This window comes from Rhipicephalus microplus, chromosome X, assembly GCF_043290135.1.
Source record: "Rhipicephalus microplus isolate Deutch F79 chromosome X, USDA_Rmic, whole genome shotgun sequence".
Classification (NCBI taxonomy): Eukaryota; Metazoa; Arthropoda; class Arachnida; order Ixodida; family Ixodidae; genus Rhipicephalus; species Rhipicephalus microplus.
In genome coordinates, this window is record NC_134710.1 from 266,332,869 (window position 1) to 266,347,258 (window position 14,390).

The 14,390-nt window shown below is 44.9% G+C and overlaps 1 protein-coding gene across 1 annotated transcript in view; it reads left to right on the forward strand.

Annotated features, from left to right (window-relative positions):
* Positions 1–14,390, forward strand: part of LOC119161543 (carboxypeptidase D) — a 71,669-nt gene that overhangs the window by 614 nt on the left and 56,665 nt on the right. The window lies entirely within an intron of this gene.

Sequence of the window (14,390 nt, forward strand, 5' to 3'; positions counted from 1 at the left end):
ACCTCAACAAGAGGAATGTTCTCGCTGTTTACCAAATACTTCCTGGAACATCACGCGAAGGAGGAATAGTGGTTTCAATGGAAGTTGGTGTGGCCAATTTGTGTCTATAATCGTTCAGCGAACTGGGAGCGCGGCGGAACACGCATATGTTCGTGTCTGTGTTCCTCCCGCGCTCCCAGTTTGCTGAACGATTATGAATTACCAACTAGCCCTACTTTCTATCCTGTTGAATTTTGTGTTCATATTTAGCATGCAAGACACGCTAACTATGAGCACGTCCAGTGAAACTCTGCACTTAGCAGTTGTCAACGGAGGACCTAGAATATGTCTGATTCATGTTTTTTCTATGAATATGAATACAGCTTCTTAAACCAGCTTCATATATATATATATATATATATATATATATATATATATATATATATATATATATATATATATATATATATATATATATATATATATATATATATATATATATATATATATATATATACATCGTCATCTTAAATTGATATCTTTCGGCGGAGTTATGAATGAGACAAGGACGGTTGGTCGTCGATTTTGTTTCCTCACTAGGTGGCACATAACATTAGTGGGGACGCTAGATATGCCAGATATCGCCATACCGGCAGTTTTCTGGCATTTATCACCTTCTTAATAGGCGATGAAACCGACGTAGACGTTAACAAAGCTGGCGTATACGTCAAGCTTAAGTGAGCCTCAAAACATGCGACTGAGCGTAGAAAGCGTTCGAACCTATAGACAACGTGCCAATGCTCCTGTCAAGGCGTATCTGTAATACGTATCCGTCATACAAGTATCTGCCATACTTGATGTCCTGTATAACGAGCGTATCGACCATCCTCCATTTGTGATGTCAGCGAATACATATCGTCAGTGCCGTGATGTTGACCCGTTGCAGTGGCCCTGTGCCTATGGCGATCTCCTTCCGAGCACCAGGTCTCGTGGACTCTACTGAAGGCTATGATGACTGCGGTTTAGTGTGATAGTGGGATATATCAAGTACGCTCGAGTACTTTCGGTAGCACAATACAGAACCACGGGTGGTTAAAACGAGGAGCAGAGCTCTCCCCGTTGTTTAGGTAGGAAGGCACCAACGGAATGCTGCAAGCGTAGTATTATTACGATACAACAGCTACTTCAAGGTGTAGTACTAGAATAGCTTCAAGATAGGACGCCTAATGCAACACATGGTTGGTTGGGAAATTGCGATACTGCTGTAGCGCGCAGGACCATCTGGGAGCCTATGGAGGCTTCGAACATTTCAAAACTTTGGTCGGCCCTTACTGGAGAAAGGAAGTGGTTGGACTTGTCCTTTTGGTAGCAGTCTGTCGCACCGATTTTCCCTGTCCTTCTGCTTTGCTGCTTTTACACTACTACTACTACTACTACTACTACTACTACTACTACTACTACTACTACTACTGCTACTACTAATAATAATAATATTAATAATAATAATAATAATAATAACAATAATAATTGCACACGGTGCAATAAGGGCTAAAGGAATGGCGTATAATTTGAGTTTTTGTTATAATCTGTCCTCAAAGAAGGGTGCCTGGGAAAACTTTCTTTGAGGAAGCTAGGTATGCTGTTCCTCTTCTACTTGGTCCTCTCTCTCTCTCTTTATCGTTTTTGTTGTTTGTTTTTTTACCTACAGCTCAGTCTTTAGATAACTCGGAAGGCAACCTTATCAGTTATTGTATGCAGTTTGAAGCAGTGAAATTGTTTGGGAGCTACTGGAGGTATTAGCTGAGAACCACCGTTGTCACTAGAAAAGCCCCTGTGAACAGCACTCTTAATTCTAAGTTGTGCTGGGAGACCCTGTCAAACTAATAACGCACTTCTACAGCCGTCGTTGTGACCTTCGAAAGCTGCGGGATTTGAGCGCCGGCTGTTTTTCTGGGTCCATAAGAATAGCCTCGCGAGGAGAGGCCTGTGCTCGACGCAGCCGACCATCGATCGACGTCCCGACCTCAGTTGGGCACACACTCCACGGTCACAGAAGCGTGGGCTCACGCGTACTGCATACACGCACTACATAGGGTAGAGCACATCTGTGCGGAACACGTCACGCCTGTCTTGTAATTCAATACATACTGCGCGCAAGACAGCGCAGGGAGGAGCGAGTACACCGTAGCGTGCGAAACTTCAGTGCCTGGCATGGCGAAAATTGATTCGGAGCGCGCATGTCTGAACGCGATCCCACCCGCCCCCGCTCCAAAAAAAAAAGAAATAAAAGTGGGGTGCTCATGTTTCGTGTGGCATTGTTAAACAACATCGGTGTCGGGTATGCAGCCCATGTTCCAGAACGACGGGCATGCAGCCTATACAAACTTCACGCCCACCTTCGTTCTCCGCGCGCCTATACATCCCGTATGGCCATCCTTGATAACCATATGGTAGCGTTCAAAGCGCAGATTTGCGCTTTGCTTGGTGTAGAGTTGTAGAGTACCACTTGAATGCTCACAAACGACGTACGTTGTTCATTTCGCCCACCTCTTCATTATGCTGAACACTTGTAATACATGTGTGGCATAAGTTTCGTTTTTCTGATTTATGTATACATATTTTGTAATCTCCAATGCACAGTTTTAAACCACGAATTTTTTCGTCTTCGCTAATGTATTACCATTATACATGTTTGCATCATATTAATTTGTAGGTTCCCTTTACTATATTTGTTAGATTAACTCTTCAATCACTTTTTTTGTAGTTCATTACTATTGTTGCCGTCGCGATCTATGAATCATTGGTCGCTTAGATATTCACTGTTAGCTATAATTCTTGTTTGTTCCCATTCCGTTAAAATACTTCCTCTAAACATGCAATGCTGCACGATTTACTATAAAAAGAAAAAAGAGAGGGGTGGTAGTGAATGTGCAATAGAGAAACACGAGAAGTACGGCAACACCTCACTTCAGAAAAATGTGTGTATTAATGGCGACTCGACGAACACCACTACACTCGTGAGAACAAGCATCGCTGCTGAATGCCGATAAACAAGGAATACAACTCATACTGGCACGTTGCTGCTGCTGTGGCCGTCTACGACGACACCTCTTTTGTTTTCTTTTTTTGGACTCTCCCGCCATTGCTAAGAGCAACTAAAGATTTCAAAACAGTCAAGCTGATACATACGAAATATTTCCTAATTCTATAAAACATGATTTGCCGAAGTTCTAAGCTATGTGCCCATGGTTTGGTTTCCCTGCAAGCGCTCAGAAACAAGCTCTCTCAATAATGGTCTACTGCGCAAATGCATCAGTTTCATTTTCGAACGTTACAGTCTCGGATTATCAACAGCATTGCCCCGCGATCGCTGAATATCAAGCCACTACTTTAGCGTTATCAGATCGAAGCTTTAAAAAAAATTTGCATGCAATTATCAACTCCTCCTCCGGCCTTTCTTACGATAACTGGCGTGATACTTACGTACTAAACTTGTAACCGTAAACCCCCTGCCTAGAACGTGACACTTTTCTTAGCTTGTTTCAATGCATTCAAATACAGTTGTCTCTTCTCGCATTATTTAGCGATTCTCTGCCCGGTAGGATTCGCTCCTCACGACTAAAATATTTTTGTTTGTCGCTGGGAAGCATTTTGTAAGGATGTAAAGTGCTTCATTATCCTTATTTATGTGCGTGTAGTTTCTTCTATGGACCCATATTAGGGCTGCAGTATATGCGAATTGGTAAATAGACAAATTTTTTCGTTTAATTTTATATTTACCTTACAATGAGATTCTCGCATTACCTGGCGTCTGTTCCTGTTCTTATTCGACACTGTTTCGTTGTGTTTCTAGGGCAAATTGCCCAGCTCTTTATTACTATTGCAAATTCGTTGCAGAAATTATGCAATAATAATAATAATAATAATAATAATAATAATAATAATAATAATAATAATAATAATAATAATAATAATAATAATAATACCAAAAGAGAAGCAAAACATGATTATGAGGCACGCCAATATGGGAAGTATCAGATTGTTTCGGCCATCTCGGGTTCTGTAACCCGCACCGAAATTTTAGTACGCTGGTGTCGTTGTACCTTGCGCCCACCACCGTGGGACGACTATGCTTGTTTTTTGAACCTGTGACCTCGAGCTTAGCACCGTGAAGATATTATGTGAGGCGTCATTATAATGTAGGTAGTTAAAACAGAAAAGGAAGCAGGATTGCGTGATGTTGTCCACAGGAATTAATTGAAATTCAGCGCAAAAGTAAGCAAACGCAAAAAAAAAAAACATGGCGAATGTAGCAAACATGACAGTTAAGGATGTCTTAATTCGGCTAGTGCTCACTAAACTACCTTTTTCTTTATTTAGTTACGAGCACATAAAACATGCCACTGTTTTCCTGCTAGCTTGCCCTGAGCAATCACTTGCCTGATCTAATATCTGTGACAAATGCGGCCACAGTCAGCTCATAGGCATATAGCACTCTTGTAGGGCTCTGGGTCTCTTGATACGGAAGTCACGTGTCAGTGTACCAGTGCACATGTTATTGGTTGATAAGACGCACTTGCGAAGTGACCAATAAAAGCCGTAAGTGCTCATTACCGTATTAAAAAAAAACGCCTAAATGATGCAACTGAAGGTTCATGGATAATTGGTATGTATAACTTCAGTGAAGGGTTTCTTGCAAGAAAGATTGCCCGTATATTCGGACTGCTTTTTATGTCACAGGACATGCAAATGTAGCCATTTTGAAAGGCCGAAGAATGCTTCATTAGAAGGGCCGAAGAATGCTTTGTTTTCAAAAAGATATGGCACTTGGGTTTTATGCCCGCGTCACACGGAGAACAACGATTTACTCTGTGCTTCACAGAAGCAAAGCTCGAATGATATTGATTGATATGAGGGGGTTGGGGGGGGGGGGGGTTAATGACCCAAAACCATCGTATGATTATGAGAGACGCTGTAGTGGAGGGCTACGCAAATTTCCACCAGAAGCAAAGCTCGACAAAAACGTTCTTGAGGGGAATCTAGAGGGGACTAATTGGTGAAGCATTTTGAGAGGGAAGGTGCAAATTTAGACGCCATGAAAGTTTGACAAAACGAGCTTCATAAAGCATTTTCATGGCGATGAAGTTGCGGCCGTGTCGCTCGGCACTTCTGTGCGGTGTGAACTTCTATTTTGCTCTTCGTAAAACTTCGCGCTGCCCACAATGATGGACTATAGTGCCGCTTTGGTCAGGCGGTGGTGCGGAGTTCAGTCCTCAGACCAAAACAAACCCCCTTTTTTGCCACCATAGGAAGTTCATTTGTTCAGCAATGTGTTAGGAGATAAAGTATGGTAGGAGCAGCACATACCATGGACTGCACTACTGCCTTCCATTTGTTTATGAGTAATAACATATTTACACAAGAGCAGGATCATGTGTTTTTTTTTTCTTTTACGTATCCCCCACCGACTCATCTCTTATTACCATCGATCGCTCCATGACCGGCACTACATCTTCTTACCGGTACTCTATAGTTAAGATAACTATGACTGTCATGTACTTCATTGAAAGCAAAATAATGAAATAATTATTACTCAGTAGTATCACCATATTTATTCTGGTTCGTGATAACATATGCGAATGAAAGAAACGGTGACGTTGTTCGGGGCAAAAGGAAAAATATGCTCATTTACTCAATCAACAGCGGCTTCTGGTTCTGTAAAGAAAAAGAAAATAAAAAGTAAGGATGGCCCTGCTACGCACTTTTAGTATTTGCAGTGGGATCGTTCCTTAGAAAAAATATTCGTCTTTATAGAGACTTCTTCCAATGGCAGCCAGTGTCGTGGTTCGTTTCTCGATCCTAATCGAACACAAACGAGTAAATGCGCGTTCTGCTTTACGGCGCGCCTTCCCTCTAGTGCATTTAAATGGACGAGACGCAAGTGAAGGGGTAAACTGCAGTTTGCGGACTCTTTCCGAACACACCAGCTGGTCGAACAAGCGGCGGCCGTCGGTGCTGGCACACACGGGATATATACCCGGTGAATAGGATGACACGGCGCGCACCTATAGCGCTCTCCTTACTGCGGGCACGTGTGTGGGCGCTAGGCGTCAGCGCGGTAGTGGCGCCGTAAATCGCCCGCTTCTTCTTTTTCTTCTTCTCCTGTTGCTTCTCCTAAGCTTGCTTATTTTTTCGCTCTGGCCGCATACGCGCACGAGGGCAAGTGGGAGAGTCGCGCACGGATTAGGTACCCCGCCGACATGTCCGCTGCGGCTGCTTACGCGGCGGTCATTTAGGGCGCTGTGCAGGATCAGCTGCTATAATTGCACCAAAGTCGAAGCGTGCGCGTAACGCTGCGATTAGTGGACCAACATCAGCTCTCCGAAGCGGGATCAACGAGCTCTGCACTCCGTGTAGTATATAGGTATTTACGTGCACGCCGGAGAAATCTCCACGCGTCGGGCAACGACCGTGATGTTGGACCCGCAGCTTGTCGCGACCGGTCAGATTTTTCTTGGCCACGCCCGTGACGTAGTAGGGTTTGTGTATATACCAAATAAAAAAAAAATCTTTGGCGTCTGTAAATTTGTTGTGTTGTAGGTTTCATGAAACTTGGAATCTTGCGATACCACAGTTTTGCTGCTACATGTCGACGAAGATATCTTCGATTTTTCGAATTTTTTTTACGATGAGCTTTGTATTATCGGCAATGTTGGTGCTTTTTTACTAACCTAATGACTCTCCGCGAGCAGCGCTGAACGTTTGTTATTTTTTTTTCGTTTTTTTCTCTAGTGCGCCTTTGATTGATTGATATGTGGGGTTTAACGTCTCAAAACCACCATATGATTATGAGAGACGCCCTAGTGGAGCGCTCCGAAAACTACGACCACCTGGGATTCTTTAACGTGCACCCAAATCTGAGCACACGGGCCTATTACGTCTTTGATCATTCGCGTTCGTTTCGCTCGACAGTTATCCCGCCTGCCTATAGGGCGCTTGTTAGTTTTTTTCTTTTGCTTTGATTTTTCTCGTTGGAGCATTTGCCAAAAGTGGCGTGATCGACTGAGTGTCAGAAACTACGTTGTTGAACTAGCGACTAAACTGCAATGCTCAGTTGTGTGTAAAGTGCCTTATATTGATTCCGAATTGCTTGTAAAAGATAATGCAGCTTTGTTGTACGACGACAAGTGTGTTCTCTTCACCCAGAGATCGGCGACTTCCTTTTTCTTTAGTAGCCACGGCTTGCTGTAGACGCCCGAGCCTTGTTTACAAGTGAGAGTTGTTCTTCAGGGTTTAGTGACGTCAGAACGCTAGATTTTCTTTTTTGTTTCGTCTATGGGTGGAATAGTTGGGTTGTTTTGGTATCACCATATGTGGTAAAGGATGTGAGGTGTCTCGAGGTAGTATTTGCAGTTCCTACTGAGGTTGCCGAGCTACATTGTGTGTAGTAGTGTACCGTGCGGTTGGGTGCCCGCCTGGAGCCTTATCTGCAGGTCACTGCTTGCTGTCTAGTCAGCCTTTTGAGAGTAGGTGGATAGTGGCGTCGTTGCTTCCTGTAGTGCATGACCCGGAAAAAAACACACGAAAGTGTTTGCCCGTGTACACAAAAGTTTTAGTGACGTGTTTCTGTCACGAATATGACGTTGTAAAATTAACGCTACCAAATGAGAAAGAAAGAAACATTAGGAAAATATTCCCCGCCGAGAGTCGAACCTTGGCTATTTGGGTCATGATGTAAAGCACCTAGTGCTCTGCCGTCTGAGCTATTCACGCAGCTTCAAGAGAGAGTGAGAATGTATTAGAAGGCAGATTGGTCGGCCTGAGCTAGTGTGCTCTAGCCTGCTACTCCACACAGGGGATAAAAAAAGAGGAAGAGAGAGAGAGAGAGAGAGAGAGAGAGAGAGAGAGAGAGAGAGAGAGAGAGAGAGAGAGAGAGAGAGAGAGAGAGAGAGATGAAGGATGGTGACGGGGACAGGAAAAGGCGCAGTTTCGAGGATCCGTACGATCGCCCCTAATATATCTAACCCATTCTCTCTTGCACCTGGATTTTTGTTGGCGAAGCGGGGAGATGCTGCTGTTTGTGAGCAGTGAAGAGAAGTAATGTGGCATGACACTTACTAGCACAAATTGAGAGTGATTCATGCAGTTAAAGCATAGCGTCCGAGATTGCGCGCCAGAATGCAATCTTGGGGGCCATGATTGAAAACCCCGCCGCGGTGGTCTAGTGACTAAGGTACTCGGCTGCTGACCTGCAGGTCGCGGGATCGAATCCCGGCTGCGGCGGCTGCATTTCCGATGGAGGCGGAAATGTTGTAGGCCCGTGTGCTCAGATTTGGGGGCCCGTTAAAGAACCCGAGGTGGTCGAAATTTTCGGAGCCTTCCACTACGGCGTCTCTCATAAGCATATGGTGGTTTTGGGACGTTAAACCCCACAAATCAATCATCCATGGTTAAAGATTTTCTATAGCAGTGAGAAACCTTGACCGTGAGACTATCGAGAAGTCGCCAACGCAGTTATGTTATGTGCCTTTCGCTTTGTGTTAGCGTGTGACCATAGGTGTTCTGTGGTGTGACAGCTAGTTGTCGGAGTCGTCCAGCTTCCCCATGCACCAATGATGTTTCGTCGCTGACTACTTCGGGTGTGATAGCATCGGCTAATAAAACTGCTGCAGTAAGCACCGCAGCAAGGCAACGATGTGGACGGGTGAATGTGGTTCCTTTCTCGGAGGACAGTGGAACTAAGAACGCCTGCGCAAGCTCGCGGCTCAAGCTACGAAACTCTGCCTCCCGCGTTGCTGAAGCGCAGTGAGCGCAGGCGAAGGTGACCCCATTATTCAGGAGCACACGCCATGCCGTTTCCCTCCGTACTTGACGACGCTTCGAAGACACGCATGTCGAGTAGCAGTATTTAGTGTGTGCTTGTTGCTGACGTCTTCGTGCACGATTAATGATACGCTGTGCAGTGCCGCAGACAAGGGGGGGGGGGGGGGGGTCAAACTCTTTTTTCCCGGCCACTTACCCACCTTTTTTTTTTTTCATCGCTTCGCACTGATATGACCCGTTGCTACTATCTATCACAATGTCATTCCTGGGCAATTCGCAGTGAATATTGCGTGCCCACGGGAAAATTGTCGCGGTGTTTGACAAGACTTTGGGATTCTGAGATTTTGGCTGGAATATCGGCAGCGAGCGCAGTTAGCTGGCTCGGTGACGGGATTAATTCTGCAGCGATGGTCATACGTGTACCCACTGGAACAGATATCGCCTGAGTCAACCACTACAATAATTTTCCCGAGGCGGAGATCCGTTTTATAGGTAAAAAGTCAGAAACAGTTGATTGATATGTGGGGTTTAACGTCCCAAAACCACCATATGATTATGAGAGACGCCGTAGGGGAGGGTTCCGGAAATTTCGACCACCTGGGGCTCTTTAACGTGCACCCAAATCTTATCACACGGGCCTGCAACATTTCCGCCTCCATCGGAAATGCAACCGCCGCAGCCGGGATTCGAGCCCGCGACCTGCGGGTCAGCAGCCGAGTGCCTTAGCCACTAGACCACCGCGGCGGGGCAGTCAGACACAGTTCCAAGGTTCGATAGGCCACGTTAAAGAATACTAGAGTGTGACTCTCCGTACGTGTGCAAAGATATACTCAAGCCAGGGAAAAACATTTGTATTGGACCATCGCAAGTTCTTCTAACATCTGAACACACAAACACGCACGCGCACGCACGCGTGACAGAATATTCGGTTTATCCACCGAACTTTGCTAGTATGCTAGTGTACAGTATATTCATACATATCTTTACCATGTCCTTAACGGCTAAAGGCATTCCAAGTTGTTGTCGACTGATGAAAGTGCAACACAGGCAAACGTGCAGGTGAATCACAACCTTAGAAAGACCTACTAACATACTCATCATGTAACATAAGTTGAATATTAAAAATTGGTGGTCTTAAACGTAAAGCATTGTAATGAATAATGCAGCGTGGGAAGCTGTAGTGAGCACAAGTTTTATTGTTCAGCAGTGTGGCAAACAGTGCAGAATTAAGGAACATGGAGCTGAAAAACATACGAGGAATTAAAAATATTTATACTCATTTACTTCATCTGTTCGTCCCTATACATTTACTGGCATAACCGGAAGGGCAAACTGAGCGATTTCTGCAACTATCGACAACGCACAACAATAAATGCACAGAATGAAGGACATGGGTGGACGTGGATGTTATCATGTAAGATTAAGAACAATATACACAGTAACCAAAATTTCTAAAAGAAACGAAATAAACTGTGCAAGCAATGTTTCAAGCTGCAAAGAGACACATGACACAGCGGAATACTGTTGATCGTCTTTTTCAATTGACAGAAAGATAGATAGATAGATAGATAGATAGATAGATAGATAGATAGATAGATAGATAGATAGATAGATAGATAGATAGATAGATAGATAGATAGATAGATAGATAGATAGATAGATAGATAGATAGATAGATAGATAGATAGATAGATAGATAGATAGATAGATAGATAGATAGATAGATAGATAGATAGATAGATAGATAGATAGATAGATAGATAGATAGATAGATAGATAGATAATGTGGGGTTTAACGACCCAAAACCACCTTATACGACTGTAAGAGACGCCGTAGTGGAGGGCTCCGGAAATTTCGACCACCTGGGGTTCTTTAACATGCACCCAAATCTGAGCACACGGGCCTACAGCATTTCCGCCTCCATCGGAAATGCAGCTACGGCAGCGGGGATGCGAACCCGCGACCTGCGGCTCAGCAGCCAAGTACCTTAGCCACTAGACCACCGCGGTGGGGCAATTGACAGGAAGATTATCCCGCGCATCACATGTCATGTTATATGCCAGATATGTTCAAAAATGTACGAGAATAGCTACATGCAAACTTGCGCAGTTGCATTGCCGTTCCCACCTCTCGTATCCACGAACCACGTCTGCAAGTGAAAGGTGCCACCGTAAAGCAAAGAAGTAGGCAACGGGAGAGAATGGAATCACTGTGCCACGCTGTGAAAGTGATTTTCGCCACTATATCTCAATCAGTTGAACTTTCGCTCTTACAGATGGACGAGAAGAGCGCATAATGGCTTCACAAAAACCATCTTTTTTATTACCCGCCACGGTAGTCCAGTGGTTATAGCGCTCTTATTTTGACCCGAAGGTTGCGGATAGAAATACCCGTAATTTCGATGTAGGTTAAAATGCTCGAGGCCTGTGCACTTTGATTTGCGTGCACGTTAAAGACACAATGTGGTAAAATTTTCAGAGTGCCCCACTATAACTTCTCTCATAATCGCCTTGTCGCCAACAAAAGATGAAGATATGATGGAGATCAGTTATTTTCTGTTCAATTGCTTTTGTACTTGCGCTGATGACTTTATCTTTTCAACGAGTGACTCGCCTTTGAGTGCTTCAAGAAAATTCGTCACGTATAGAGCAGCGGTATTCTGGTATTCACACTCGTTGTGGCTTCCGAAATTTTCCAGCGCGTTCTTCCAACGTTTGCATGAAGATAGGACCAAGCTTGCACCAAGAACTTCGTGAGTCCCCTTGCCTTAACTTTCTTTTCTAAAAGGCCCACATGTTTTGCTCCCTATTGACCTTAGCAATACACCAGCAGCCAGGAAAAGCTCTTTTGCCAGTGAGGTTGGAACTTCAGTTTCCGCTTACTAAGAAAACGCCGTAGTTGGCGCCATGACGTCTGTAGCAGACGTCCTCTTGTCTCGTCGTGCTGCAACTCCTGGCATCTTGACCCATTAAACAGGAGAAGACCAATGTTGTTTTGAGGAATCGTGGTTTCCGTGCATTCATCATGCTCCCATCGGTTTTCAGAAGTTCTTTCGCCACGCGATTAATATTCACGCAGTGCAGAAATACAGCTGAGAACCGTTTTTGTTTTTTTGGCTGCTGTAGCTTTTTCGCTAGTTGTCGAGTGTGCACTTGGAGCAGCGTCGCCTTTCGAGAAATAATCATCGAACGTTACCTCACAGCGTTTCGGTGCGGCCATCAAGTCTCATAGAAGGGCCCTGATTGAAACAAAACACGATTTACCCAACAATACGTGTAGGCAGCGTATTTCACCGGGGTGACTTCGCATTGCTAGGAAGGAGTGTGGCAGCTTGGGCTAGTTGTTATGGCATGATGATAGTTATAGTTATAGCGCGAGAACAAAACGACGACACAGAGACTTTCGTGTCCTTCTTGTCTCTGTGTCGTCGTTTTGTTCTCGCGCTATAACTATAAGCTAGGAAGGAACGCGCTCAGCAAAGTTTGGGCAGTGACACAAGTGCGAGAGACGAGAACTTTAGTGACGTTACATGTCGGCTGGTTAAGTTCTGCCTTAACTAGCGCTCGTTTATCCCCTAGCGGAAAGATTTGCGGTTATACATTTCCTCCACTTCACTTTAGGCGGAGGTAAGGTCGCGCTCGCCCAGTATCTTACTCTGCGCGCGAAACGTCTTGCGTTTGTGATGGTACCCCTACAAAAGGCTGGTAGTTTCTGTTGCGTTGTGATCTCATACCACAAACGTGAATGAACGCAAATGAGTTCATGCAAGCAGTGACATTTCAGCGGCTCGCATCGGAATGCCCGAAACAGAGAACCGACAAGCATGGATGGTACACGGTACAGCGTAAGTAAACTCGTGTGTCATGCGCTGGCAGTTCTCGTCGGAGTTCACGCGTCTGAGAAATCGATTATGGTCAACCCTGCTCTAAACAAGACCGGAGTTCATTCCTTCATTGCTAGTGAACCAATCACTCGATATTTTATGTGGTATGAGGTTGCTCCTGTTCGCGCCGGTGTAACTGCTGCAAACATGAACGTATGCACTGGTTTTTGTACATGGCTTATCTAAGCTACGCGGTGAAATATTCTGTAGAGCTCTGAATCTTTTGACGTAAAGGGAAATGACGGCGGCAAGCTTGCAAACAACGGAGGACACTATGCCACAACGCTGTTGTTTCAGGGGGCAGAGCGACGAAAGCTACGAACAAAATTAAGAAACGTTTTCTAGCACATAAACCCAGCGAATAAGCTACTTCTATGTGAGTATCTATAAGGTCCGTTCGGTTTGCCTTACACTACGTGAGGAGGTTCCTGGCAATTAAGATGACAGTGCAGCTAGAGCTGAAGTCATACAGCACCAGTTCAGCAAGTGCTCGCGTAGCGCGACTCAAGCTCAACATTGAGATGAACGCCGAAGTGAAGGTAGTGCATCCACAGTACCGCCGAACGCGTGTTGCGGGCGCAGTGTTTCTCACTTGTTCGTTCTGTGCTTGTGTGTAAAAGCGTTGGTGTGCACGCTGGCAATTTCGTCCAAGACGCCATAGATTTTGTCACAACATGTGCAGCTATTGAGCAAAGTTTTATAGAACTGATAAGAGTTCGACAATGCATCGTCGCAGCTGTTACTGTGGAATCGATACGTTGCAAACCAACAGAATGTCGAGGTACCGCTAAGAAGTCGTGAGCCAGTACCTTGCTTTTTTCCTAACGTGACAACTGGGCGACGATCGGTTAGTGCTGAACAAAAACGAGCTTGGTAGTTTTGTGATACTTGGTTGGACAGCCCCTTGGCTGAACGGTTCGACATTGCCATGTCGATACACACAGTTGGGTTGAGCAAACTTCGGATTTTTTCAATAGCGTGAGTGCGGAAGTGATTCCTTGCAAACAGACAGGAACAGGAGTACAGCAAAGCTGGTTTCCTGGAAAAAACTGGCTGCATGGGGCTTAAAAATGCCATATGATGCAAAGGCGGCTGACATGTGGATATGAAAAAGCCGATGGAGTCACCAAATTTCCATTTACGTGGTTCACGTCTTCAGCCAGTATTGGCGTCAACCTCGTGAGAACGCCGCTTACGGATACACATAATTCGTCTGCTACCATGGCTGCAACAGCACCACTGCTTTTACTCGAGCTGCACTACCTCCAAACTCACTGCATGGTTTTGTCTGAACTGGCCGTGCACAATTCCTGCACTTTTTTAAACAAATGGGAAATTTGTGAAGGGCATTCATGTGCACAGCCTCCAAATGTGCGCAGCCAACAGGCTTTAAACAAATAACTTAGTTCTGAAGTCGCCTGCTTGCGCTACAAAAACGAACGGTTGAGTGCGGCACCACGTGAACCAGTTCAGGCAGTGCAGATAAATCGAACGGACTTATCGTCTCGTCCCGGGTGAATTTTCGATGGAGACCAACTGAACATTTTTCAACAATGTATACCTTTCCCTTCATGATTGCACGATAAAACCTCTACGATTGGAGTACTTCATTGCTATCAAAGGTCACAGTGCAACTTTAATGTCAACCAAGGTGCGAGAAAGTCTGTCCGAAAAATAACGCGTGCGTAATCTTGTTGTCATCGC